Source organism: Pongo abelii, chromosome 10, assembly GCF_028885655.2.
Source record: "Pongo abelii isolate AG06213 chromosome 10, NHGRI_mPonAbe1-v2.0_pri, whole genome shotgun sequence".
NCBI classification, from domain to species: domain Eukaryota; kingdom Metazoa; phylum Chordata; class Mammalia; order Primates; family Hominidae; genus Pongo; species Pongo abelii.
Window position 1 is genome coordinate 114,434,686 of NC_071995.2, and position 26,886 is coordinate 114,461,571.

At 46.0% G+C, this 26,886-nt stretch overlaps 1 long non-coding RNA gene across 6 annotated transcripts in view; it reads right to left on the reverse strand.

The window, feature by feature from the left end:
• Positions 1-26,886, reverse strand: part of LOC129049233 (uncharacterized) — an 83,096-nt gene that overhangs the window by 35,961 nt on the left and 20,249 nt on the right. For 2 of the 6 annotated variants that reach the window (XR_008512159.2, XR_010135830.1), the window contains exons 2-4: positions 17,889-17,971; positions 7,870-8,044; positions 3,448-3,629 (exon numbers count right to left, since the gene is read on the reverse strand). This is a non-coding gene — a long non-coding RNA (uncharacterized LOC129049233). Of the gene's footprint in view, positions 1-3,447; positions 3,630-7,853; positions 8,045-17,888; positions 18,066-26,886 lie in introns of all 6 variants that reach the window. The other 4 variants (XR_010135832.1, XR_010135833.1, XR_010135831.1 and 1 more) reach the window with 4 other exon arrangements.

Consider the following 26,886-nt stretch of genomic DNA (forward strand, 5'->3'; position numbering starts at 1 on the left):
CACCATGTTGGCCATGCTGGTCTCAAACTCCTGACCTCAAGTGATTTGCCCACCTCAGCCTCCCAAAGTGCTGGGATTACAGGTGTGAGCCACTGCACCCAGCCATGGTGCATGCCTTTTGTCACCCAGGGCCCTAAAACAGAACTACCTGGACCCTAGTCTTACACAAATCTCCATGACAAAAACTGCTTCTCATTTCCCCTCAACTCTCCTTCTACACAGAAGAAATGCAGTCAGCTCTCAGGAAGGTAGTCTAGAGCATGGTTAAGAGGACGACGTTGCACTAGACAGGTAGATTTAAATTCAGATTTCCACTCTTTCCTGGCCAATCAGATGTTAACTAAACTCCCTATGCCTCAGTTTCCACATGTGTAAAGTGGAATATTAATACGGTAATCATTAACTTATAGAATTGTGTAGGTGTATTCATTTTCTAGGGTTATTGCAAGAAATGACCACACACTGGATAGCTTAAAATAATCGAAATCCATTCTCTCATTGTTCTGGAGGCCAGAAGTGGGAAACTGAAGTGTCCACAGGGCTGGTTTCTTCTGAAGGCTGGGAGGGAGGATCTGTTCCCTACTCCTCTCTTACTTTCTGGTGGTTGACAGTAGTGACAGTAGTCCTTGGAACTCCTCGGTTTATAGACACATTACCCCAAACTCTGCCTCCATTTTCTTTTTTTTTTTTTTTTTGTCTAATCCAGTCAATGAAAGGGACACTTTATTGATCCTCAGGGCCATGAGGCCCTTCGGGGAAGGAAGAGCCTTATTTGACCTTCTTCTTGGGGCACAGGTTGTCGGCGTGGCCACACTTCTTGTGGCAGTTGACAGCATGGGGGTGAGCACAGCACTGGCACAGATCATTTTGTCGCAGTTGTATTTCTGGGCAAGCCAGTGGAGGGAAGGCTTAATAATGTCACCTCACAGGCACAGCACCAGGTGCAGGGTGGACTCTTTCTGGATGTTCTAGTCTGAGAGACTGTGGCCATCCTCCAGCTGTTTGCCCACAAATATCAGACACTGCTGGTCAGGCAGGATGCCCTCCTTGTCTTGGATTTTGGCTTTGACATTCTCAAAATCAAAGTATGGATAGCATACTGTCTATTTGAGTCTGAGCTTGCAGGAACCTCTGCCCAGCAGCTGCAGCTGCATTCAGAGGTGAGCAGGTATGATAAGGAACACCTTAAATCTCCTTAACTCCTCACTAGAAGCCAATGCATAGATATCTTCCATGATAGGCTTTTTTTCATGTTGTCACAGGTTGAATTGTGTCCCCTAAAAAGATACATTGAAGTCTTAACTCCCATACCAGTGCATGTGATTGTATTTGGAAATAGGGTCTTTGCAGATGGAGTCAAGTTAAGATGAGGTCCTTAGGGTGGCCCCTGCTCCAATATGATGGGGGTGCCTTAATAATAAGAAGAGAAATGGCAGAGGCTGCCATGCACAGGGGAAAAATGTGAAGACACACAGGACAAGGTCCACGTGATGATGGAGGCAGAGATTGGACTGACACATCTACAAGCTAAGGAATGCCAAAGATTGCCAGCAACCAGGAGATGCTAAGAGAAAGACATGCAGCACATTCTCTCCTAGAGCCTTCAGAGAGAACACAGCCCTGCTAACACCTTGATTTGTAACTTCTAGCTTTCAGAACTGCAAGAGTATCCATTTTTCTTGTTTTAAGTCACCCAGTCTGTGGTGCTTGGCTATGGTAGTCGTAGGAAATGAACAAACATCTCATTAATTCATTCTAGCAATGCCTGGGTGTGTTTTATGGGATAGAAAGGGCTCACAAGTTCATTACTTAAACCAATCTTTGAGCCTCATTTTGGCTCAAATAGAACCCCACTGACCATGGGAGTGTTCAGGGGGGATCTGGGTTGGAAACATGTGTCCTCTTCCAAATTGCTATGCAGCTCACCCACACCATCTGCCAGCATTCTTCACCCCCTCCCCTACTGCAGACCTGTTCCCAAGACAGCTCTGCTCCCAACATCCCTGAGAGCAATATCTTGACCAACTCAGGGACCACCTTATAAAAGACTCAAGACTTCACTTGCCAGGTACAAGCGCATCCATTTGCACTTCTTTAAACTGCATGCTATTCAGCTTCCCTTCCATCATCACAGTGGACTCCACTTTGAATCCTCCCAGGCTAGAATTGTAGAGTGCATGGGCCCTTGGGATTATCAACGCTCATCCTTCCCACTTTACTCTTGGAGAAATATTATAACTTTACCACCTATCACCCTAGGCCTGAGTCCTGCTCCAGGGTGGAATAGGAGTTCTGGCTTTCTCCTCCCAATCCATCTGTTCATTCTGACCTTGGTCACATTCTTTTTTTTGCGGGGGAGTGGTGCTGGGAGCATAGGGTCTTCATGCCATCTCTTCTGCTTGTGCCTGGATTGTAGCCTTAAAGATTTTAGCCAGAATGTAATGTAGGCAGGAAATTCCCACCAATACCAAGGGGCTAATGACAGCCATTGTGTTTCCTTATGAAAAGCAGGGGTCAGCCCCTTTAGTTGGGGAATAAATTACAAATTTGTCTTCAGTGTGTTTCTCACAGTTTCTCCTACTGTGCTGGGTGTACTAAAGACAGATGACACCCTAACCCAAAGTCAGTGTAGAAATGCAGAGAAGCTTGAGAACATGAAATAGGAGATAAGAACAGAGAGAACGGGGGAGCAGAGGGAAGAAGAAGAGAAAAGAAATCTTCAAGAACACATAGAAAACTATCTGCTGGTTGAATTCCAGGCTTTGAAATGCAAAGAATGGCATGTTCCAGTAGTTTTTTATAGACCCATGCTCTACAATATTAGAAACAAGCACAGCGGACACATAATTTCATGGTTACATCCCGATTTGGTTATTTTTGCCAATGCAGCTAAGGGATACCCTGATCAATAAAATCCAGATAATTTCCAAAGCTGTTGCATCAAATCCTTTGGCTTAGTCCTTCCTGCAAAACACAGGATCACTCCCTGACATTGCCAGAAAACTGTTACTGCAGACTGGCATTTCACCTTCTTTAAATGATTCTGACCACTTTCCCCAAATACAGAGGTGTTTCCAAAGTAGGAAGAACAGATAAATGTGCCAGGCACAGCATGCCTGTAGTCCCAGCTACTCAAGAGGCTGAGGCAGGAGGATTGCTTGAGATCAGGAGTTTGAGACTAGCCTGAGCAACATAGCAAGACCTCATCTCAAAAAAAAGTTATAAAAAATTATAAAACAATAGACTACACTCCATCTTCACCCACCTCCAAAACACACAAAGTAATTCTTGTTTTCATGGTGCATGCCTGGGTCATTTCTGCAGGTGATTCACTAAAACACCTGGTTTGGAGTCATAAATTTTACACCCGTAAGTATATGTATGTTAGTTACTGCTGTGTAACAAACTAAGCCAGAACTTGGTGGCTCAAAGCAACAACCATCTTACTTGAGTCTAGTTGTCTAGTTGTCTAGAGACAAGTTGTCTAGTTCTACTGATGTGTGCTAGGTACAGTTGTCTTACTCATGCATCTGTGGTCAGTGGGTAGGTTGGCTGGGGGCTGGCTGATTTAGGATGTCCTCAGCTGGGATGACTCATGCCTTTCCAGCAGGGGGTTGTCATGGTGGTGACTAGCAGAAAAAAAAAAAAAAAAAAATCACTGTTTCCAGTGTCTGAAGTGAGTTTGTTACCACCCCATTGTCCAAAACAGGTCATGTGCTCAAGCCACAAACTGTGTAGGAGGGCACTACCAAAGGTTATAGGCACAGGGAGACATGAAAATGAGATCCATGTATCCAATCAATTTACTAGAGGGTAGAAACTGCACAGGTAGCTATTCAAAAATAGTATGCTAGCTACATACAGAAAACAAAATGAAAAGTTTGGAAAATTATCTGATCATCCCCTTGATCAGTCATCAGACAACATTTTAGTAAAGAGCTAGGTAGTAAAATTGTAGGCTTGCAGAACGTGCAGTCTCTGTCACAGCTACTCAGGTCTGCCACTGTAGCATGAAAGCAGCCATGGAGGATACATAAATGAATGGGTGTGGCTGTGTTCCAATAAAACTTTATTTGCAAAAACAGGAGGCTGGCCTATGATCTTGGTCATCATTCATGAAACTGACATTTGCTGGGGCCAGACTATGGGCCAGGCACTGTGGATGTGAAGATAAATAAGACATGTCCCAATGAGCTTTCAGCCTAATATGGAGACTGGCATACTGTAAGAGCTCAACAAATACACACTGAGTTAACATTAATGGGAAGATAGGTAATAAAGAAACACAGTGGAAAGAAATGTTGCTGGGGCCATGGAAGTCTGGACAGGGTGCAAGGGATAGGAAGAAAGAGGCTTCCAGGAAGAGGTTATGTTTGAAGACTGTCTAGGCATTCTCACAAGCATATTTAGGGTAGAGTTTGGAATTCCAGGCTGAGGGAACAGAGAGATTAGAGACCAGGTGATGAAAAAGAACTTGGCGAATATTTAAGCGGGGCTGGACCAAAGGGTGTTTCATTTAGCTTTCAATTTTTTTTGGCTGAGTCTAGATTCTTTTAAGCCTAAATTATTCAAAGGTTCAAATTTCCGCAATCCTTGGGGAATACCCAGTACCTGAGGTATTATGACAGCATGTCTTTTCGCCCTACCAAATTTAAAGAAGCGATATGGCGTATACAGAATGAACCAGATTAGGAATCAGAACTGGGCTCTAATTTCCCTCACTCCTCTCATTGCTCCCTGGATAACCTTGACCATTTCACATGCCTCTTTATGCCTCAATTCCCCTAACTACAAAACGGGGGAAATAACGTCTCATAAGATCGCTGTAAGAATTCCAAGAAATATCTACGATGTGCTTAAACACACTGCCTGGTTGGGGATAAACACTCAGAAATACTAGCTAGCTATCCTCATCTTCATTGTTATCATTGTTGATCATCATCTGCCATCTTCATTAACTCTTCTCTCTACCCAATCCGTCCCTGAAACTCCCTGCCCCAAACACTGAAGCCTCCAGAGATGAACCCAGAACTGGCTCCAGAAACAAGTCCCCCACCCCCTGCTGTTTGTTGGGTGGGGTGAGTTGGGGGACGCTGTCTGAGTCTCTGTTGTGTGCACAGCCAGCGAGGATGCCTGGAGCAGGGCTGGAGACAGGCAGTGGCAGAGGCTGCGAGCTGCTCGCCGACAAACAAAAGTTGCCTTTCATCTGATCCAGTGCTCCCGAAGAGGAATCACTTCCTCCTGCCTAGGCGTTTATGAAAGCCGACAGCAGAGGCGAGAAAACAGCCAGCTCTTTCTGCGCGTGATAAAACCATTACAATCAATTTAGGCAGCTCGCAGGCGCGCAGACAGACTCTGTGTCGACTGGATTCTGTTACCCGGAGTGGGGTGGGGGGAGCCGGGGCGGGGTGGGGGGCGCGAGGGGGGCCTTCTGGGAGACTGGAGCATTCGGCCTTCCGCGGATGGGCCCCATTACGGCTGCAGGCTGGCGCCACTGCTGCGGGGGCTCGCTACCCAATGAAAGTGTCATCCAACTGGAAGATGGGGGGGCTACCAGTGTTAGCTTAACTCCTGCGGTCTCGCAGACTAATTGCTCACGGTGGAAACACGCCTCAAAGTGCTTTGGCCTCGTCAATAATAGGGTATCAGATGCTTTCCATTCCGCAGCGCATTGATCTGTTTCCTCCCCAAGCCTCCTCCTGGCTCCGCTCCCTGGCGTCCCCCCACCGGTTCTGCCCTGGCTTCTACCTCTGATGACTCTTCTTCCTTTTTTTTTTTTTTTTTTTTTTTAAGTGTTTTCTAAGCGTGTGTTTAGCATGAGTGGTGCCTAAGTGCTAATTGTTATACCACAGATTGATTGGCGACGAGATGGCTTGCCAAGTTCCTCCAGTCTCCTGGGGGGAGGAGGGCGGGGAGGAGGGCGGGGCGGAGGGAGGAAGGGTGGGGAGGGCTTAGGGTGGGGGTGGCAGCGGTTGTCGGAGGGAGGAGGAGAGGGGAATCCTTGATACTTCTGAGTTCCCTCTGAATCTATGTCTTTCTGGGTTGGAAACTCGTGCCTGCTGTTGGGGAGATTCAGTGAGGGGGCAACCTCTACCGATACTTTGTTATTTGAGAAAATGGCATTGCTTTCTTGGCCAGTGCTGAATAAACCCTGGAACAGGCTGCAGCTGATGGAATCGAGCAGGGAGGATAAGTAGTGGGGTCAAACGTCCTTGCTGTCCCAGGCAGGGAGCACATTGTTTTATCCATGACACCCCCTCAACAACCCCCAGACCAGGTCTAGGTTAGGTCCCTGCCAAATGCCCTGAGAACTAGAAGTCTGTACTTAGCCCATCATCCCTTTTTGGAGTTACTTATTATCTGGTGCTCTCCACTGACCTGTTTTCCACAATGGTGGGAACCTTACGCGGAGCTTGTCAGGTTCATGTTGCACCCAAAACATTTATTCTCATTCATCCAGACCACTGGGTTTTGAGGTCTTTGGAAAATGGGGTTAGCTGAGCCTGTCAAGATTCCCGCAGGTGGGACTCCTTTGACACCTAAAATCCTTCCAAAGGCAATGCTGGATGCTTCCTTATAAGGCATAGAAACTCTGTCTTGGCAATGAATACACTGAAACACTTGCACCTGACAGGTGAACCTAAAATTTTTGGGTGTGTGCCTACTTAACATGAGACAGCACGGAGTCTATTAATCCAGTTGTGAAATCCAACCAGTTTTGGAGAGCAGCTTCTGACCCACTTGGAAACTCGATCCTCCAGGTGGAAAGTAGGGGGCCTAAGAGACATAGGCGGTGAGGTGCACTTGGAAGGCAGACAGTCTGAGCTCCACCTCTCATCCATCTGGTGACACTGGACAAGGCACTTAACTTCTTAGTGCCTCAGGTGGCTCACTTGTAAAGCAGAGATAATGGCAATGCCCAACCCATATCAGGAGGGCAAAATGAAAGGCCATCTGTTGATTAATAAATATTCCATCAGCAGTGGCTGGTACAATCACTGCTTTGTAATCTTTCTTCTTTGTTCTGAAATACTCAGCACTGTATAGTCTTGCTGCTCAAAGTATGCTCTGTGAGCAGTGACTTCAGCTCATCTGGAAACTTTTTAGAAGTGCAGAATCTCAGATACTGCCCCAGACCTACTGAATGGGAATCTGCATTTTCACAAGATTCCCCAGGAGATTTGGGAGCACACTGAAGTTTGGGAAGTACCAACTTATACACACTAGAACCCCTTCTTCCCCAACCCAGAGCATAGTAAATGCACAGCTTATATTTGGACTTCTTGGGGAGGACAAGCATGACATTTAACAGCTACCCCAGGATGAGACAACTTCACTTGCTTTACAGTGGGCATGACCATGAGCTCTCATTGGAGTTTTACCCTTTGGCCAACCAAGAGCTACAGGTATCTAAGGCTTGGTTTTCAACTTTCTCTTGGGACAAGCATCCTTGGCATTTTCCTAAGAGATTGGCTGGCTTCCTGGGAAATGACAGCTCTGGACAATTCTTCCCTGAAAATACTCAGCAGAGTCATAGTTTACCTGCAGTCTTCCCCAGTTGATTGAGTATCCAGGCAGGCAGTAGAATAGGATGGTTCAGAATATTGGTTATGGGAACAGCCCTGAGTTCAAGTGCAGAGAACAGCTTGTGGGACATAAACCCATTAATCCACCTCTATCTGTTCTGTGCCTGCCCTGGGACCTCTGCATGTGTAGCATTTGCTGGTCTCTGCCTCTTTCTTGTTATTCAAATTTGAACTAAATGTTACCTCCACGGAGACACCTCCCTTTCTGACCTCCTAAAGCAATCATCCTCTATGTAATGACCCTATTTCTTCTTCTAAAGCACTTACCAGTGACAGAAGTTACCTCATTTGTTTCTGTGTTCCTAATCTGTGTCCTCCCATCCACCAATTATAACATAACTCCTTGGGGACAGTAGTTCTGTCCTTGTTACCAGTGAACCCACAGTGCCTAGAACAGCAGATAGTACAAAGTAGATGCTCCAGAAATTATTGTGGACTGACTCCTTCAAGTTTCTCATCTGTAAAATGGAGATAAAAGAGTGACTTACTTGCTTAGAATGGAAGTGAGGTGACCATGTAAAGCTCATAGATCAAGAACATATACCAGGCCAGTGCTCAGTATATAGAAGTGGTTATTTATAGCAGCAATAGTGGTATAATTTGCTTACCTCTCTCTTTGACATAAATACTATCACTATTTCTACCACCACAACCAGTAATAATAATCTAACAAGACAATCACAAAGTGAAAGCCAAGCCCACTCTTATCTCAAACTGGTATTTTGGTTTCTGCATACATTTGTTTGGGGACAGAAGTTAAAATACACAGAGAAGTGAATTCCGCAGTACCAAATAAATAGTTGGTGAATTAACAAATGAATTGTACTTTCTAACTACCTGCCCTTGGGCAGGCTACTGCACCTGTGCAAGCCTCAGCTTCCTCATCATGTCATTTGGGGTAATAATAGCTATTTCGTGGAGTTGTGGTTGTAGTGAGGATAGAGAAAGATAATGTGTTTGAAAGCAGTGGTTGGATATATAGAACTCCTTCAGCAAATATTGTCTTTTCTAATTTTATTCTCTCTCCAGCGCCTGTGGTGGAACCATACTTGGAAGTATTTGCCTCATTTTATAGACAAGGGAATGATATTCAGAGAGGCTTGAAAGCTTTTCCAAGTTTCTCTCCCTCTTTCTCCCCCTCTTCCTCCCTCCCTCCCCTCCTTCCCTCATACCCCCTCTCTTTCATACACACACTCTTCTTAATTAGGGAAATAATGAAAACTCAAAATTTTGTTTTAATCCCAGATCATTCCCAACAAGAAAAGGCAACAAGACTCCAACCCAGTTCCAGCCATTAGCTTTGAAATTTTCTAAGCCTATAGCAATGATATTGGTTAACACCAGAGGGTTTTTTGTTTTGTTTTTTTGAGACAGAGTTTCTCTCTTGTTGCCCAGGCTGGAGTGCAGTGGCGAAATCCCGGCTCACTGCAGCCTCCGCTTCACAGTTTCAAGTGATTCTCCTCCCTCAGCCTCCGAGTAGCTGGGATTACAGGTGCCCACCACCATGACCGGCTAATTTTTTCTATTTTTAGTAGAGACGGGGTTTCGCCATATTGGTCAGGTTGGTCTCAAGCTCCTGACCTCAGGTGATCTGCCCACCTCAGCCTCCCAAAGTGCTGGAGTTACAGGCGTGAGCCTCTGTGCCAGGCCTGAAAGTCACTTTAAGACCTATAAACAAATCCTAGAAAAATAATTATTATCTGGGAAGGACTGCTGATCATGTTCTCTTAGGTCACTGGTTCTCAGACCATTTCTTTAGCTTTAGTGCCATTAGGTCATGCAGGTTCTTACTCATATGGAGCCACAAATGATGATAATTATGACGACAATGATGAAGACGATAGCTAAAATTCTGAGCAGTCACTATATGCCAGGAACTCTATGTAACATTCTAGATGCATTTTCTCATTTAACTCTCAGAGTAACCCTATAACATAAGTATTATTTCTGTCTCCCTTTTACCAGTGAGGAAGCTGAGTCTTCAAGAAAGAAAGTCGCTTCTACAAGGTCACAGAATTACTAACTGGCCAGCCCTAGACCTGAAGCCAGGTCTGTTTAACACCCATCATGACACAGTGACCTCTGATCATGTCCAGTAGAAACCTCTGAAGAATCTTGGGGAACAGATTTGGTCTCTGGTGAACCCAGTTTAAAAAGCACTAACCTCAGTCCTTTCTAAATCCAAGAATCTATAATGTTAGTTTGTTGGGTATTTGAGTCTCATCATCCCCTCTGGTGTTCATTGTAAAAGCTGAAAGAGGAAATGAAGAACTAACCAAGAAAGACATAAGAACACAAGCCCTATTGCTATTTCTTCTCCAGTGCCCCTTTGGCCACAACTTAGAGGGTAATTAGCCTCCCATTGCAGGCAGGCTGCATTTTGGAGAAAATTCCTAGGTTCAAATCCTAACTCCACTGTTCTAATTGCTGTGTGACTTTGGGCAAGTACTTTGATGTCTATCAGCCTCAGTTTCCTCATCTGAAAAATGGAGATAATGATACCAACCCCACTGAGTCATTATTGGATTAAATGAGATGGTCCATTTAGTTGTTAGCCCACTACCTGGCTTATGGTAAGCACGCCAAAAAAAAAAAAAAAACTACATGAGTGAGAGAATACCTCTTTATTCTATGGTTGGCAAGGTAAAACACAGATTTTTCTGAACTTTTCTTTAGTATCTAAAATGTGTGACTATATTTGTGCTTTAAAAATTTTCCATAACAGCTGAGTAACTTTTTTTTCAAATTAAATCTTAAACAGAGACCATATAAAAGGAAGACAGGGTGGAGAGCCATTCTATTTGAAGTAGCAGCCCTTCTGTCAACAACCCCTTTAACACAACCACAGAAGCCTTGGATTCTTGTGACCCAGTTTAAAAACCACTAAGCTACCCAACTGCATGTTTCCTGTGCTCAAGAGCAAAGCCCCTTTCCTCCTCCCCACCTGCTCCATGAGGAGACTGAATAGAAGGAGCTATGGCTCCAAAATCATGTTGCTGTTGTGGTTATTGTTATTTCTTTCTTCCGTTTCTAGAAATTTCTAGTAGAATTTTATGATAAGGTATAATTTAGGCCAATCTTACTTATTATGCAACCAGTCTGAATAAATGAATGGATGCATAGGTAAATAAGTGACAAATTAATGAGTAAATGGAAGTATGAATGAATGGATAGATGGGTAGGTGGGTGGGTGGATGGATAGATGGGAAGGTGGTGGGTGGATGGATGGATGGGTAGGTGGTGGGTGGATGGATGAATGATGGATAGATGGGTAGGTGGTGGATGGATGGATAGGTGGATGGATGGATGGATGAATAGATGGAATGGGTAGATAAATGTGAGGTTGAATACAATGGGGAAGTATGGGATGAATGGATGGATGCATGGGATGACAAACATGGATGGGCTGGGATGGGATAGGATGGGTGGTAGCCAGGTGGAGTAATGAATGAATAAGTGCAAAATTGAGATAGAGGTATAAGTGGGTGGGTGACTGTGATGATGGGCAAATGGATGGACAGGTGGGTGATTGAGAAGGTAAATGGATGAGTGTATGGATAGATGGATGTATGGATGAAGGATAGATGGATGGACAATGGATAAATGGACAGATAGATGATGGATGGATGGACAATGCATAGATGGATGGGTGTACAGATGGATGAACAAATGGCTCAGCAGAGGGATGAGTACTAACAGTTTAACCTGTCCACGTGAGCACTGATAGTGAACTCTGTTACAGTAGAAATAAAGTCTGACTGAGAGGGAGTGAGTGACAGGAGAGAGACTAAGTAGTGGCCACGGGGCTCAGTGATAGGTGCCACCTCACATGATGTCATTTAATCCTTACCACTGCACCAGAGGGAAAGAAATCCTATTCTGTTTTGCAGAAAAGGAGAGTGGGGTTTAGAGAATTTCAATAAACTTGCCCAAGGCTGTGCAGCGATTAAGTGGCAAACTCAGGTCCCTGTTACAACACCATCATACTTTCTGCATAGAGGTTCTCCACCTGTAGATAATTTTCCAGAAATGTAAAAGAAAGTTGTTAAAAGCAACATAGCTAAAGGAAAAAAAAGGAACAGCAGAGAGGAAAGGGAAAAGGCTTAAGGGTATGAAAAGACTAACATTTATTGGGCACCCATGTATACCAGACTCTGTGCTTTACATATGCTTTCTGGCTAACTTTGACAGTCAGCCCATTAGGTTGAGATTCTTAACTTCATTTTGTAATCAGTAAATTGAGGCTCAGTGTGGTAGAGTCCCATTCTAGTTTGTCAGGTGCAAAGCTGGGATTTGAAACCTCATCAGGTTGGGATTGGAACCTTGAAGCTGCCTTGAAGATCCGTCCTTTTGCTATCAATTTCACGAGATGGAATTTCTAAAAATAAAGGAAGAAGAGGAGAAGAAAGAGAGAGGAAAGGAAAGAATATATACAAATATCCAAATACGGAAGATAAGGAAAAGAAACGTGACCAAAAGGAGGAAAAGAGAAGAAACCAATTTTATACAAAGAGAAATAAAGGGAAGATGAAGAAGAAAAGGCAAAAGACGACAAAGGACCCTTGTCTTGATCCGCTCTTGTCCAGAGAAACCGCAGCACAAATTGCAGTGGACGGTTCCCCCTCTCGCAAAGTGCCTTTTAGCTTGGGCGCCTGCCTCTGAGGGCCGGGGCGAGGGAGACGGCTGGCGTCGGCTGCAACGAGTCTGAAGGCGCTGGCAAGAAAATCCCAAGGAAAGCTCAGTGTCTGGGGTCATCCGATTAAAGGAGGCAGTGAGGCTGCAAATGGAGGAGACAGGGGGAAGGGGAGAGAGGAGGGGGATGGCGAGGGGGACCGCCGACCCCCATGACCTTCTGCCTGCGCTAACCTGATATAACAAATAGTCCTGGAAAACAAAATAGTATTAACCCTTGGAGCCAGGTCAACCCCTTCTGCATTTGCCTGGGCCTGTTGGACTCTGCTTCCTAGAAGGTTTAACTCTTTCGTGGTGTCCTTTCATCGCCACTTTATTGCCCCACTCTCAAATTCATCCAGATTCACCTGATTAGATGCCCATGGGAGGTGCGGTGGTCTTGGTGTAGTCAATGCAGGCACAGAGAAAGTGTCTCCCGCTCATCAAAAACTGGGCAAGAGCTTCTGGAGAGAAAAATGATCTCTAAATTTTTCATCAAGTCTGAGATTGTATATTGACTCAATTCTATTAAAACAGCCATCTTTCTTCCTATTCTCCCTCTCTAGTCTGAAAGTTAGATTAATATAAAGCCTTGCTAAGTGTGGTTCATGGACAGGCAGTATCAGCGTTACCTGGGAGCTTGCCAGAAATGTAGGATCTCAGGACCCCACCCCAGACCCGCTGAACCAGAATCTATATTTTAATAACACCCCTAGATAAATGGTATGCAAATTTCAGTTTCAGAAGCACCCATAAACCCATTATCCAGCTTAAGAAATAGCTTTCCTTGGCTGGGTGCCGTGGCTCACGCCTACAAGCGTGTATTACATACAACACTTTGGGAGGCCAAGGCGGGCAGATCACTTGAGGTCAGGAGTTCAAGATCAACCTGGGCTACGTGGAGAAACCCTGTCTCCACTAAAAATACAAAAATTAGCCAGGTGTGGTGGCACACGCTTGTAATCCCAGCTACTCAGGAGGCTAAGGCAGGAGAATCATTTGAACCTGGGAGACAGAGGCTGCAGTGAGCCGAGATCGTACCACTGCACTCCAGCCTGGGTGACAGAGTGAATGAGACTCTGTCTCAAAAAAAGAAAAGATTAAGAATAGAAGAATAGCTAGAAATAGGTTTCCTCTTTAAAACATCTGCCTGAATCAGAAATTGAACACACACACACACCTCAAACACAACAATGGCAGTCTTTTTGTTGTTTGTTTTTTAAAATGGAGTCTTGTTCAGTCACCCAGGCTGGAGTGCAGTAGTGCAGTCTCAGCTCACTGCAATCTCTGCCTCCCAGGTTCAAGCGATTCTCCTGCCTCAGCCTCCCAAGTAGCTAGGACTATAGGCATGTGCCACCATACCTGGCTAATTTTTGTATTTTTAGTAGAGACAAGTTTTCACAATATTGGCTTGGCTGGTCTCGAACTCCTGACCTCAGGTGATCCACCAGCCTTGGCCTCCCAAAGTGCTGGGATTACAGACGTGAGCCACTGCACTTGGCCAATGGCATTCTAACTTGACCAAATTATCAAGAGTTTTGATGTTCAGGAGAGGGTCAAAGAAGTAATCATGTTAATTGATGAAGTACTATAACTAGAGTGAATATTAAACTTGGTTTCTGTAGACAGAGGTTGTTTTTGTCATTCCAGCCTCACTTTCCCTGTTATTCTGGTAAAAGTGCCCCCCTTCTTTGAGGCTACTCCTGCTCACTCACTCCAAGTGGTTCTGATGGGACCATCACCCTGACCTCTGATTGGATGACTCAAGCCAGACAATTGGAATCCTTCCCTAGGATTTTGTATGCTGTGTGGCCAGTAGGCTGGAATATGTGGAGCCTGGGATTCCTGTAGCCAGTCACTTCTCCTCCTGGCTGAATGGTCCACAAATGGATAGAAGGCCCATCTTCTGGTAGAGAGAAAAGGAAAAACACAGAAGAAAGCCAAACCCAGGAATAAGGAGATAGGGGGAATATGGGCCACCCTTTGGGTCCCTACAGCTTCTGAGGTAAGCCCCACTCTGGACTCCTGAATATGTGTGTTCAATAAATCCCCTTTAGGGCCCAGGGTAACCTGAGGAGGCTTTTGTTTTTTGCATCTGAAATAGTCCAGACTCTGAGCCATCAGCTTACTCTGTGACCTTGAATTTCTTGGACTCAGCCACCTCATTCAAGCTGCTTGCAGCCCTGCCGTGATTTTCTGTTCTTCTGAACTATTAACCACTATGGTGAAGCTGCCTTGGCACAGAGACCATCCTCCAAATTCCAGGGCCTTGGAGGTCTCAGCTGCAACACCTCCTTCCTGGGGAGATTCTCCCTGACTCCCAACTTCCAGATTGCCTGACAGTCACTCCCATAACACTGCCATTTGCAATACTTATGATGATGAAAACCTCTTCCTGCAAAACTACAAGCTGCCTTGAAGATCCGTCCTTTGGCTATCAATTTCACGAGATGGAATTTCTAAAAATAAAGGAAGAAGAGGAGAAGAAAGAGAGAGGAAAGGAAAGAATATATACAAATATCCAAATACGGAAGATAAGGAAAAGAATCAGAAATTGAACACACACGCACCTCAAACACAACAATGGCACTGGTTGTGTCTATCTTGGTTGCCATTAAATGCCCAGGGTCCTGCCCAGAGGAGGCACTTCATAACTCCTTCTTGAGCCAATAAATTCTAAATATGTAGAGTTGTCTACATTAGCAATGGATGGATAAGCCAGAGAGAAGTGGGTGAGGGGAGAGAATATGTCTCCTTAACTTTCACTTCTGGGCAGTGCATGATAAGCAAAATCTTTAACAACCAGTATGGCATGAGAACCAATGAACTGAAATGGAATCTAGCCATATACAACCCACATGAACAAAATGTTTCTGGAGATTATGTCCCTCTGTCTGGATTCCAACATAAAGGGCTCAGAGTACTAGGAGTGAATTCAGATCCTGAGGGGTACTCAGACTATGGGTTGAATCCCCCTTCAGCCAATATCCACTCTATTTTCCCTCTCCAAGCAAAACCTTCACTTCAGCACCTTATGTGCAGAAATGCCATGTGCAAAAATCAGTCTGCTATTGGATTCCAGAGCTGGAAAGATTCCTTGTTGAGTCCAAACCCTTTATTTCACAATATGCTTAATAGGTTCAGAAGATGATATAACTTGCCAAAGCCAAGTAATAGCAAAATCAGAACCAGAACCCACCCCTTCCCATTTTTTCTATTATACTACCCTAGGAGGATGGACAAAGGATGTTAACTTCATTTGAAATGAGTCCAGAGAGCCAACAGGGCTTGCTTGATGACTCGCAGTGGTTAGGGCAGAGTGAGAGCAGGGATCCAGGTTTCCTGACTCCACAAGCCATACGTAAGCACTTCTCTTATACTTTCTTCTCTTCTTTATCAGTCTTTGTCTTTTTCTTTTTCCCTCAATCTGCTCTCCCTGATCATTTCCTGCTTCTCTCTTTTTCTTCTTCAGACGCTGCTTAAACCCTCTGAGAGTCAAATACCAGAGACTCTGCTGCCTCTGGCAACATGGACAACTAATACTGGTAATGATGAAGATAACAATGATGCCAGGGGTGGTTATTTACTGAGCTCTTGCTCAGCACCAGGCACTATGCTGAGGGCCTCCATAGATTATCTCATTTAACCTACAAAGCAACCTTATGGAATAATATTATGTGCTCATGCACAAACAGCTATTTATTAGATGTCCACCATGCCAAACATTGGGCTAGGAGCCGATAACAGGTTAGTGAGTTAGTTCTCTATTGTTGCATAACAGATATTCCCAAGACTTAGTGGCTTAAAATAACAATAGCCATTTATTTTCTCACATTATCTCTGTGGACTAGGAACTCAGGAGTCGCTTAGCTGAGCAATTCTGGCTCAGGATCTTTCATGATGTGGCAGTCAAAATATCAGCCAGGGTTGCGGTCCTCTGAAGGTTGGAGCTGGGGGATTTGCTTCCACCATGGGACACTCTCATGGTGGACAAGGTGATGCTAGCTGATGGCAGGAGGCCTCATTTCCTCATAAGTGGACTTCTCACTAAGGTTGCTTGAGTGTCCTCAAAATATGGCATCCGGCTTACCTCAGAGAAAATCTCTTAGTCCATTTTGTGTTGCTATAAAGGAATAACTGAGGCTGGGTAATTTATAAACAAAAGATGATTATTTGGCACACAGCTCTGAAGGCTGCACAAGAAGCATGGTGCAGTATCCACTCAGCTGCTGGTGAGGGTTTTGATGTTGTATCAAAACATGGCAGAGAAGGTCAAAGGGAAAGTGGGAACATGCAAAGAGAACCCAAACCCAAGGGGCCTCCTGGCTTTAAAAATACCCACTGTCTTATAAATGAATCCATTCCCAAGAGAACTAATCCAGTCTCACCAGAGCATGAACCCACTCACCACTGCAAGAACAGTATCAAGCCATTCACGAGGAATCCCTCCTCGTGATCCAAATATCTCCCCCAAGCCCCACCTCCAACACTGCCACACTGGGGATCAAATTTCAACATGAGATGTGGTAGGGATGAACTAGATCCAAACAATAGTAGCATGTGACCCAAGAGAGGGCAGGTTGAAGCCACAGTGTCTTTTGTGACTCAGGATCAGCAGGTACCAAGATAATTTCCACAATATCCTATTGGTGACCCAGATCAGCCCTACTCTGTATGGGAAGGGACTTCATGAGGACATGGATATCAGAAGATGGTATTATTGAGGGACATCTTTGAGGGTGGCCACCAGAGTCAGTGAATGGCCAGGTGCAGTGTCTGAAACCTATAATCCCAGTACTTTGGGAGGCTGAGGCAGGAGGATTGCTTGAGGCTAAGAGTTTGAAATGAGCCTGGGCAACAGAGTGAGACCTGATATCTACAAAAAAAATACAAAAACTAGCAGGGCATGGTGGCTTGCACCTGTAGTCTCAGCTACTCCAGGAGGCTGAGGTGGGAAGATTGCTTAAGCTTGGCAGTTCAAGACCTGTCTGGGTAACATAGTGAGACCCTGTCTACAAAGCATAAAAATAAAAAAAGACACACAAATGATGTTCATGGTGCTATCTATTGGACCATCGTGACATTTTAACATTAAGGAAATGAAAGGCCACAGATAATGAACAATTGACAATTGATTCAAGGTCCATATTTAAGAGTGTAAGAGTGGAGAAGTAAAGCTGCCCCCACCTGGTACCCTAACAAGCATTCCCTATCTTCCCCACCACTGGGCAGCCAGGCTTCTGGAGTGAAGAGAGCCACTGCGATTGCAGCTTGGCAGGATCCAGCACCCAAGGCTTGGCCAACCTCCAGCAAGCTCACCCCTCCTGCCCTCTCCTTGGATCATTTATTCCAGGAGCCCTGCTATAAATATCCACTTAGTGAAATGCCTTGCTCCTCGGGCACCCTCTTCCCTGCTCCCCGGCCACCTGCACCCTGCTCAAGCAATGCCAACTTGCAATCAGTCTGCAATCTGAGTCTGCTTTGCACACCCCGCACCAACTGGCTGCCCAGGCTAGTCTGCGGGAGCATGCTGGCATGCCCCCAAGGTTGCTATTGTAAGTTAATGGCACAGCAATTGGTTGTTAAAAACACTAATTGACATTAAATAGGTGATGTTATCCGATAACTTACAGGCTGCTCCAATTCTATATTTTCTTCTTTTCTTTCTCCATTCCTTCTAGTGCCTTGCAGTACCCACAGAGGTCAGGAGTCACCTGGACATAGGCAAGAGCTTAGGGCCAGAGGACAAGTACACTCCAATTGTCACTGCCTCTCATCCACAGCACAGATAAGCCCAAGACTGATGGCCTGGCAAGAAAAGCAGGGCTGGGGCTGGACTCAGCTTTCTCCTTCTGGGCTTCCTTAAGTGTCTCTAACCTGAGGATCCAGGAGGTTCTGGGAGAGTCAAAGATGGAAAGGTTGGGAGTTCTGTCTTCTATGTGCAAGTTAGGATTCAAGCTGTGTTTGCTCTTTCTCTGCAATGCATCACTGAAAAGAAACCATTGTATGTCTTTAACACTGGGTGCTACCTAAAGTCATTTTTTACTTTTCATGCTTTCTCTGCTTGATGGGTAATAATAAGTAATTGCCTATAATTATTGAATATAATTGATGGAAGTCAGATACTGAGCTAAGCCCTTGTATTCATTATTTATCCAGGGGATCTTTCCACCTGTTGCAACCAGGAACCTCAGGCTCAGAGAGGAGATGTTACTTGCCCAAGGATACACAGCCAGGAAGCCCGGAGCAGAGGTTTGCATGCAGGCAGCCAGCTTCCCAGTCCAAGACCTTCTCCCCTGAACCACACTGAGAGGTGGGGGCAACCCAAGGACATCCCTGTGGTGGGAATGGTGGAAGACCACCGTGTTCATTTTCATTCGTGTCCTTCTTCCAGGACTGAGTGAAGGAAAACCTCATACCCTCTTACTATGGAACTCAAGTCTTGCTCCTCAAGGAAGACAAGTACTTTTCTCTCCAGATCCATCTTTTTCTTTGCTCCAGGTTCATGGACTTGGAGGTTTGGCATTCACTGCACCACAATGCAAAGCCAGGGTGGCTTCTGGAGAAGTCAGATGTTAAGGGACTTTAAGACAAGCCCCAATGGAGTTTGAGAAGAAAGACCCAAATGTGTAGTTTTCTTGGTTCAGTCTGCAGCTTCCACAAACCATCTGCTGGTTCCAGGTTTGACAAAAACTCTCAAGAGTCAGAGTTAGGGTTAGCATCAAGGGAAAAAGACCTTGTAAAGATACCAACAGCACCTTGTCCCAGACATTATGCACTTACTCTATGCATAATGTCAGGAACTCTACATGGTTTACTTCTGGCTCTCTCAGCAACCCTGCAAAGGAGGCCGTATCATACCTATTTTATACATGAGAAAGCTGAGCCTCAGAAACGACTAGTTCCATGGCTCCGTGATGGGTACCAGCAAGGGTTTGGTGAGGGAATTGGGGAATGGGGGCAGTGCCAGGCCAACAGGTCCCCCATCCACTCTTCAGTCTAAGCAGTGCCCATAAACTCAACTGACCTTTTTGGACAAAAGCTTGCATGGTAAAAATTTAAAGATTAGAAAGCTCACTCTGATTAAAACCATAAGTCTGTAACTCCATCCCAGGGCAGGGAATGGCTACCTTGTTCGGGTTAGATTAGCAATGCCCACCAAATAACAAATACTCATTGAACATTAAGTCACCTAGAAATGCCAGATCTTTCATTTATATTATTTCATCTGCCAGTGACCTAAGAAGCCATCTCTTACAGCCCCCAGTTTGCAGAGGCTGAACCTCAGAGAGATGAAGTTCTTACTAAAGGTCATAGAGTTATTAGCAAGTAACAGAGTCAGAGAAAGTCTGTTCAAGGCCATGAGTGATAGGCCAAATCATGACCCTCCAAAAATGTCTGCATCCTCATCCAGGCAACATGTGCATACACTGGGTCATATGGCGAAAGAGATTTTGCAGATGTGATTAAGTTAAGGATCTTAAAATGGGGCGATTACCCTGGATTATCCCCATGAAATTGCAAGGGTCCATCAAAAAGTCAGAGAAGGAGGTGTGACCATAAAACCAGAGAGAGAGGTGAGGATGCTACGCTGCTGGCCTTGAAGGTGGAGGAAGGGGCCACAAGCAGAGGCATGCAGGCTGCCTCTAGAAACTGGAAAAAGCAAGGAATGGATTCTCCTCTAGAGCTTCCAGAAGGAAAGTAGCCCTGCTGACACCTTGGTTTTAACCCAGTGACACCCATTTTAGACTTCTGTCCTCTAGAACCACAAGATAATGACTGCATGTTGCTTTGAGCCACTAAATTTGTAGTAAATTGTTATTAATAACAGCAGCCATAGGAAATTAATGTACCAGGTCACACTCTTAACAGCCTGAAGTGCAATGCCCCTGCTTGCATTTTATTGTCACTGAGTCATTTAAAACCCTAGAGCACCAAACAATTTCTTTTTTCCCTGCTAGAGCAAAATACTAGAAGGCATTCTCAATATCTATCACCTCCATTGACAGGTGGGGTTAAGTGGCATCAGTAGCTTTGGATGTAGGAACAGCTGGGGTAAGAAGAGTAATAATCCACATTTCAGCCTTGTCAGCAGGACCGCCTCTATCCCCAGTCTCAGTGTCCAAGGAGTAGATGGAAGGGAGGATTCCACGTTGTCACAGTTGCCTCCATGGGATTACTCCAAGGCTACCTGGGGTCTTTGCCCACCTCCTCAGAGTCCCCAGACGGAGAGGCGCCTTGCCACCCTGTCATCTGGGTCCCCTGGTGAAAGGAGCCTGGCGTCAGGCCTTAATGGGGTAATGAGTTGGAGGCGTCGGAAACAATGAGTTCAGCTTGTTAAAAGGACTGGGCTGGCACCATGAGGACAGAGGGACCACAGCTGGAGACAGAGAAATGGGTCTTTGGGGGCCTGGTGGTGCCTCTGTGGGCCCCAAGGGGGCTGGGTGGCTGGGCTACCACTGGCCCTGTGCCTCTTAAAACCCATTACTTGCTGCCTTTGGCTTGGGAGCTGGAAGCTGAGCGTTTCATCAGTGCAGATTGGACCCAGCGGATCAATGGCTCAGTCTATGGGCTTTTCCTCCCCCTCCCCTCTGCCTGTCCCCCTTCCTTAACTAGATGTGGGCGCCAGACCCACAACAGGTCCTCAGCAGTTGTCAGTCAAGGGCTATGAAATATTCATCTTGTTTAATCTTCTTCAGGGACCTGCCCAGAGCCCTGATGGGGGCAGAGTAGTCTTGATAAACTTGTAAAGACCGGAGAGAGGGGAGGAGAGAGAGGGAAGGGAAAAAGAGGGGAGGGAGCTGAGGGCAGAGACACAGCAGAAGTCCACTGAAAAGCAGCTAGGGCCCCTCTTTCTGATGCTTTCTCCAAAGACATGCATTCAACCAGCATTTCTGGAGCACCCACTGAGTACCCAAAGTTGCTGAACGCATTTGCATCCATGATCTCGGTGCTCCCAAACCTTGGCTGGCGAGGCATCTACCTTTCCATTTTCACAATATTCATGTATCACCTGAAATATCAGTATTTTTTTCTTTAGCCTCACATTAAGTAATAACATCAGTGAAATCACAGTGCTGGTTATATATTTTTGAAAAAATACATTTATATATTGTAAATAATATACAAATATGACAAACCTAGAAATGTATGTATAAAATGCATTTGGTTTTTAAAAATTGCCTAGATACAGGTTCCGTCCTGGAGCACATATCTTAATTACTCTTCATAACATCTCCAAGAAGAAGGCATTATTGCTTCCAATTACAGAGAGGAAACTGTGGCTCAGAGAGTTGCAGTGACTTGCCTAAGGTCACACAGCAAGTAAGGTACCCATCCTGAGTTCAAACCCAGGTATTTAAACTATAAGCACAAAAATAGCTTTTTTAAAAAGAATTCACTAGTTTTCAGGACATTTAGGTAAAACTTATTAACTAGAACTTCTACCTTCTGCTTTACACTTTTTAGTAAATTGTGACCCTTTGTTTTGATGTGAAATTATACAACTTTTTAAAATGTGTGTGTGTGTGTGTGTGTGTGAAACAGGGTCTGTCACCAGGCTGGAATGCAATAGCTCACTACAACCTCAACCTCCTAGGTTCAAGGGGTCCTCCCATCTCAGCTCCTGAGTAGCTAAGACTCCAGGTGATGCCCCCACTCCCAGCTAATTTTTAATGTATTTTTCATAGAGACAGGTTCTCGCCACATTACCCAGGCTAGTCTCGAACTCCCGGGCTCAAGCGATCCTCCTGCCTCGGCCTCCCAACCTGCTGGGATTACAGGTATGAGCCACCACACTTGGCCTCATGCAGGTTTTGATTGGAGAAGCCCTTTCTATGTCAATATCCCGCAGAGTTTCCGGAAGTGAAAAGTCTCAATGACTGTTTCTTGGTGAGTACACAAGCAGCCAAGAAACCTGGGACACTCAAATTCTTTGTTCCCCCCCACCACATCCCATCATTGGCTCGATCATCCAGTTCTGCACAGTGTAATCCCCCTAGCTTTCCCTCTGCAGTTTGACCATTGCAACTCACTCTCCATGGTCTAAGCCAAAGCTGTCTCTCTCACCTGGGAACCTGCAGCAGCCTCTTGACCCTGAACCAGCTTCCTTATCTAGACGTGAGCAGCAGGCCCATCACAGGTGCAGCATTCTCTCTGTGCATTCTCCCCATGATGGCCAGAGTGACTTCTAAATGTAAGCTGAGTCACAGCACCCTTCAACTTAAAGCATTCAACTAGGGCCCCATCCCATTCAGAATGAAATCCGAACTCCTGCCTGGGTCTAGGGCAGCAGCCCTGTCCTCCCCACTGACATCACCTCTTGACTCCCGGCACCCTATCCCTCATTGACCTTGCGGGAGACCCACTCTACTTCCATCAAACACTGCAGGCCCACTCCTGCTCTGGGACCCTGCACTAACCCTTCCCTCTGTCTGGAAGGCATTTCCCCAAGACTGTCCCACCAACAGCTCCATAGTTTTCCCTCTGAATACCCTAATCCCGAAACTCCTCCCCAACCTGGTGTCAGATAATGTACCACACCAGGCTTTATCTGAGAGTCAGGAGAGGAAATTCCAATGATTGTTTCTTCCACTGACCTTGGGCACTTTTTTTTTTTTTTTTTTTTTTTTTTTTTTGAGACAGAGTCTTGCTCTGTCCTCCAGGCTGGAGTGCAGTGGCATGATCTTGGCTCACTGCAACCTCCGCCTCCCGGGTTCCTGCGATTCTCCCGCCTCAGCCTCCAGAGTAGCTGGAATTACAGACGCGTGCCACCACACCTGGCTAATTTTTGTATTTTTAGTAGAGACGGGGTTTCACCATATTGGCCAGGCTGGTCTCAAACTCCTGACCTCCTGATCCACCCGCCTGGGCCTCCCAAAGTTCTGGGATTACAGGTGTGAGCCACCGCACCAGGCCTGACCTTGGGCATTCTTTTTGTCCTTGGTTCTCAAGACAAAGGACAAAGGACACCTCCCCTTTAAAAAGAGGTGATTGAGCCTCCATAAGCTCAGTGAATTAGTCCGAATTCTCCAGGAAGCAGACTAAGACAGGATTAAACATTCAGGGGTTTTATTAGAGGAAGCGCCAATGAGAAGGAAAATAAAGACGAAGCCTGACCAGGCTGGAAGTTATCAGACCTTGAGTGAAGGGGAGAGGGGAACAGAAGGTCTGGGGGGAGAATCTTAACACAAGGACAATGATGATGGGGCATCCTCACACCCAGGTCAGCCATGCAGGGAGGCCTGGGTCTCCTAAGAATCGGCAGGCCCGCCTTAGAGCCCCTATACGTACACTCATTGGCTGGGAGTTTCCCTGGAGGCGTGGCCTTGGCTCAGCCCTGTAGCTGGGGCTAAGGTAGGTGCATTACTTATGGTCTCCAGAAGGGGGTCCACAAGGTGTGTACTGGTGGCCTCCACTGTCCCAGATGGTCCCATGGAAACAGTAACCTTAAGGCATACTACAAATCATTGCTCTGCGTCACCTTTTTCCTTTGCAAAACAAGGATAACAATGCTAAATGGCCTGCCTCCCACACCCGTGAGGCTTGAACCCAAGTACTGCATTATAAAGACAAGGTGTTACGCTTGCCAGGACGTGAGCCCCCTTGGTGCAGGGATAGTGTTTTAGTCTTTGCCTCTCCACAAAAGCAGGACAAATTGCAGGCTATGGAGAGATAGGACAGCACGGTGCCCTCCATAGCGGGACAAATGCAGGCTACTCAGAGAGGAAGGACAGCATGGTGGTTAAGAATCCAACCTGCCGTGTGCATTGCTGCTGGGAATGTAAAAAGGTGCAGCCGCTGAGGAAACCAGTGTGGAGGTTCCTCAACAACTTAAACATGGAATTATCACTTGACCCAATAATTACTTTTAGCTAAACACCCCAAAGAAGAGAATGTAGGGATTCGAACAGATACTTGTACAGAAATGTTTGTGGCGTCATGATTCACAATAGCCAAAAGGTGGAAACAGCCCAAATGTTCATCAACCGATGCATGGATGAACAAAATGTGGTCTATACACACAATGGAATACTATGCAGCCTTGAAAAGGAAGGAAATTCTGATATATGTTACAACACAGATAAACCTTGAGGATGTAATGCTAAGTGAAATAAGCCAGGCACACAATGATGAAGACTGTATGATTCCACTTATAAGAGGTCCCTTATAAATTCATAGAGACAGAAAGTAGAATGGTCGTTACCAGGGAATAGGGGCGAGGGGAATGGGAAGTGCATGTTTAATGGATACAGAGTTTCAATTTGGGGTGATGAAAAAGTTCTGGAGATGGATAGCGGCCCCTGGGGTGCACAGCAATGTGAACGCACTTAATGTCACTGAATTGTACGCTTCAGATATTTAAAATAGCAAATCTTATGTCAGTTTTACCACAGTTTAAAAAAATTACAGAATGAGGCCCTCAGAGTCAGCCCACCTAACTCAAATCTCAACCTTACCATTTCACCCAGGAGTCAACCAAGGCAGGTGGCTGCTCCTCACCGTGCCTCCATTTCCCCATCTGTGAAAGGCGGGGAGTGATATCCTGGGTCGTAAATGAGATGATGTCCATGGAATGCTTAGCGCCATTCCAGGTGTCAGTGTGCAATCAATAAATGCGTTCCATGATGCTAATCAGGACTGGGGAGGACCACATGGATGGTCCCAGGTGTTCAGGTGGCCTTGGGCATTGTAGTGGACTGCAAATGCTCTCTAATCCTTCCAACCATAGTGATTGACATTCTTCCACACAACTACACAGACAGCTCCTGGTAAGTGGAAATTTTCCAACTGTTGGAGCAGTCCCTTCCCCAGAACTCCAAGAAAATAAGGTCTGGCCTGGCCACACGTGACATGTCTGCCCCCCGGGGCTGGGCTGAGAGGTCAGCCTGACCTCATGTGATTGCTCCCTGATACTTCCTCCCCGCCTGCCAGCCCCCCACCCACTAACCCTTTACAGATCTCTGGAATAAGCGAGGCTCTGTTAGCCCGAGACCTTCAGGTGCCGCCACCCCAACTGCTGAGTCAGCCAGGCCTCCAGGCAGGTGGGCCTGACTGCTGGTAAGCGCCAGCACTTCCTCCAGCCTTGATGGGGTCAGGGATGGCAGCTAATCGGAGGATGCTGAGCTGATGCCTGTCTCCGGCTTCCTGCCACCTTGCCTGGGGAGGTCATTCACTGTGGGCAATATCCCTCCACCACCTACCCCCAGCAGCTGCAATGCAGACAGGAGTTTATTACTGAATGCATGTGCTGCAAGTGCTCCCCCAGCACATGGCATCCTGTCCCATCCTTGCCATTGCACTCTAGCTCCTTGATGCTCTCCAAAACTCTCATGCTAAACCTGTAATAATAGACTCCAACTTTTCAGTACCTAGTCTGTGCCAATTACTTTAAATACTAGCTGCTATAACAAGCAATCCCCCAACTCAGTAGCTTATCTATGGGGCAGCAAGGATGTGCTCTACTTCCTCAGGGACCCAGGCTCCTTCTCACTCGAGTCTTTGCCATCCTCCAGGGCAGCAGTTCTCAAACTTGGGCATGCATCGAAAACCCCCGGAGGGCTTTTTAAAACACAGGTTGCAGGGCCTCACTCACCCCCAGAGTTTCTGATTCAGTAGTTCTTGGGTTGGAACATAGAATTTGCATTTCTGACATGTACCTGGGAGATGCTGCTGATCCAGGGGGCCACATTTTGAGAATCAGGGCTCTAGGGCATTATATCCCAGGATATTTGCATCTAGCTGATAGGGGAGGGAAGAAAGGGCATGGAGAATTATGTAGGAGTTTGTTAAGAGGCAGGCCCACCTTCCATTGGCCAGAACTCCATCACACGACCCTCACTTAACTGCAAGGGAGGCTGGGAAATGTAGTCTATATGTGTACCTGGGAAAAGAGGAGAACCAAGGCTACTGTGAGCCCTACAGCACCCACTGCCACAAACACTCTCAAATAATCCTCGTGACACCTAATAAGAGAAGCAGCATTTTTACCCACACTTGACATAAGGGAAAACAAGGTCAGAGAGATTATGTTGCCTGCCCAAGACCACAGGACTAGTGGAAGGCAGAGCTGGAGTTCGAACCCAGGTCTACCTGATTCTAAGACTTAAACAGAAAGCACACAAGTCTGGGCACAAGTCTTTACTATGTGCCATGATGATGCTTGGTCCACACTTTTGCATCTCTTTTCAGTGCTCACATAAACCCCATGAGCTCAGCAGTGTGTCCACACTTTACAGATGTGCAAACCGAGACTCCAAGAGAGGAAATGTGTGCGTGTGGTCACAAAGCTGGCCGGTATGAGGCAGAGCCAGATCACACCGTTATGCAGCACGGCAGGCAGCAGGTAGGGCCTGCTGCAGGGTGAGTGGGCTGCCAGGATGAAAGATTTGAGAGGCTCCAGGACTTGACATCCAGGAGGTGGCAGATGTTGGAGGAACTAACCCCAGGGAATACGGAAAGTCACTCCCGGTCTGGGCGTGTTAGCTGGAGGGAGAGGGGCCTTAAGTAGGAACCAGAGTGAGGGTGTCTATGATCTCAAGGGGGTCAGGCTGGGGCTCATGGGGAAGCAGAAAAGGAAGTCTGGAGAGAAGACGAGTCCTGACCGTGGTTATGAGGAATGTGGCTGGTT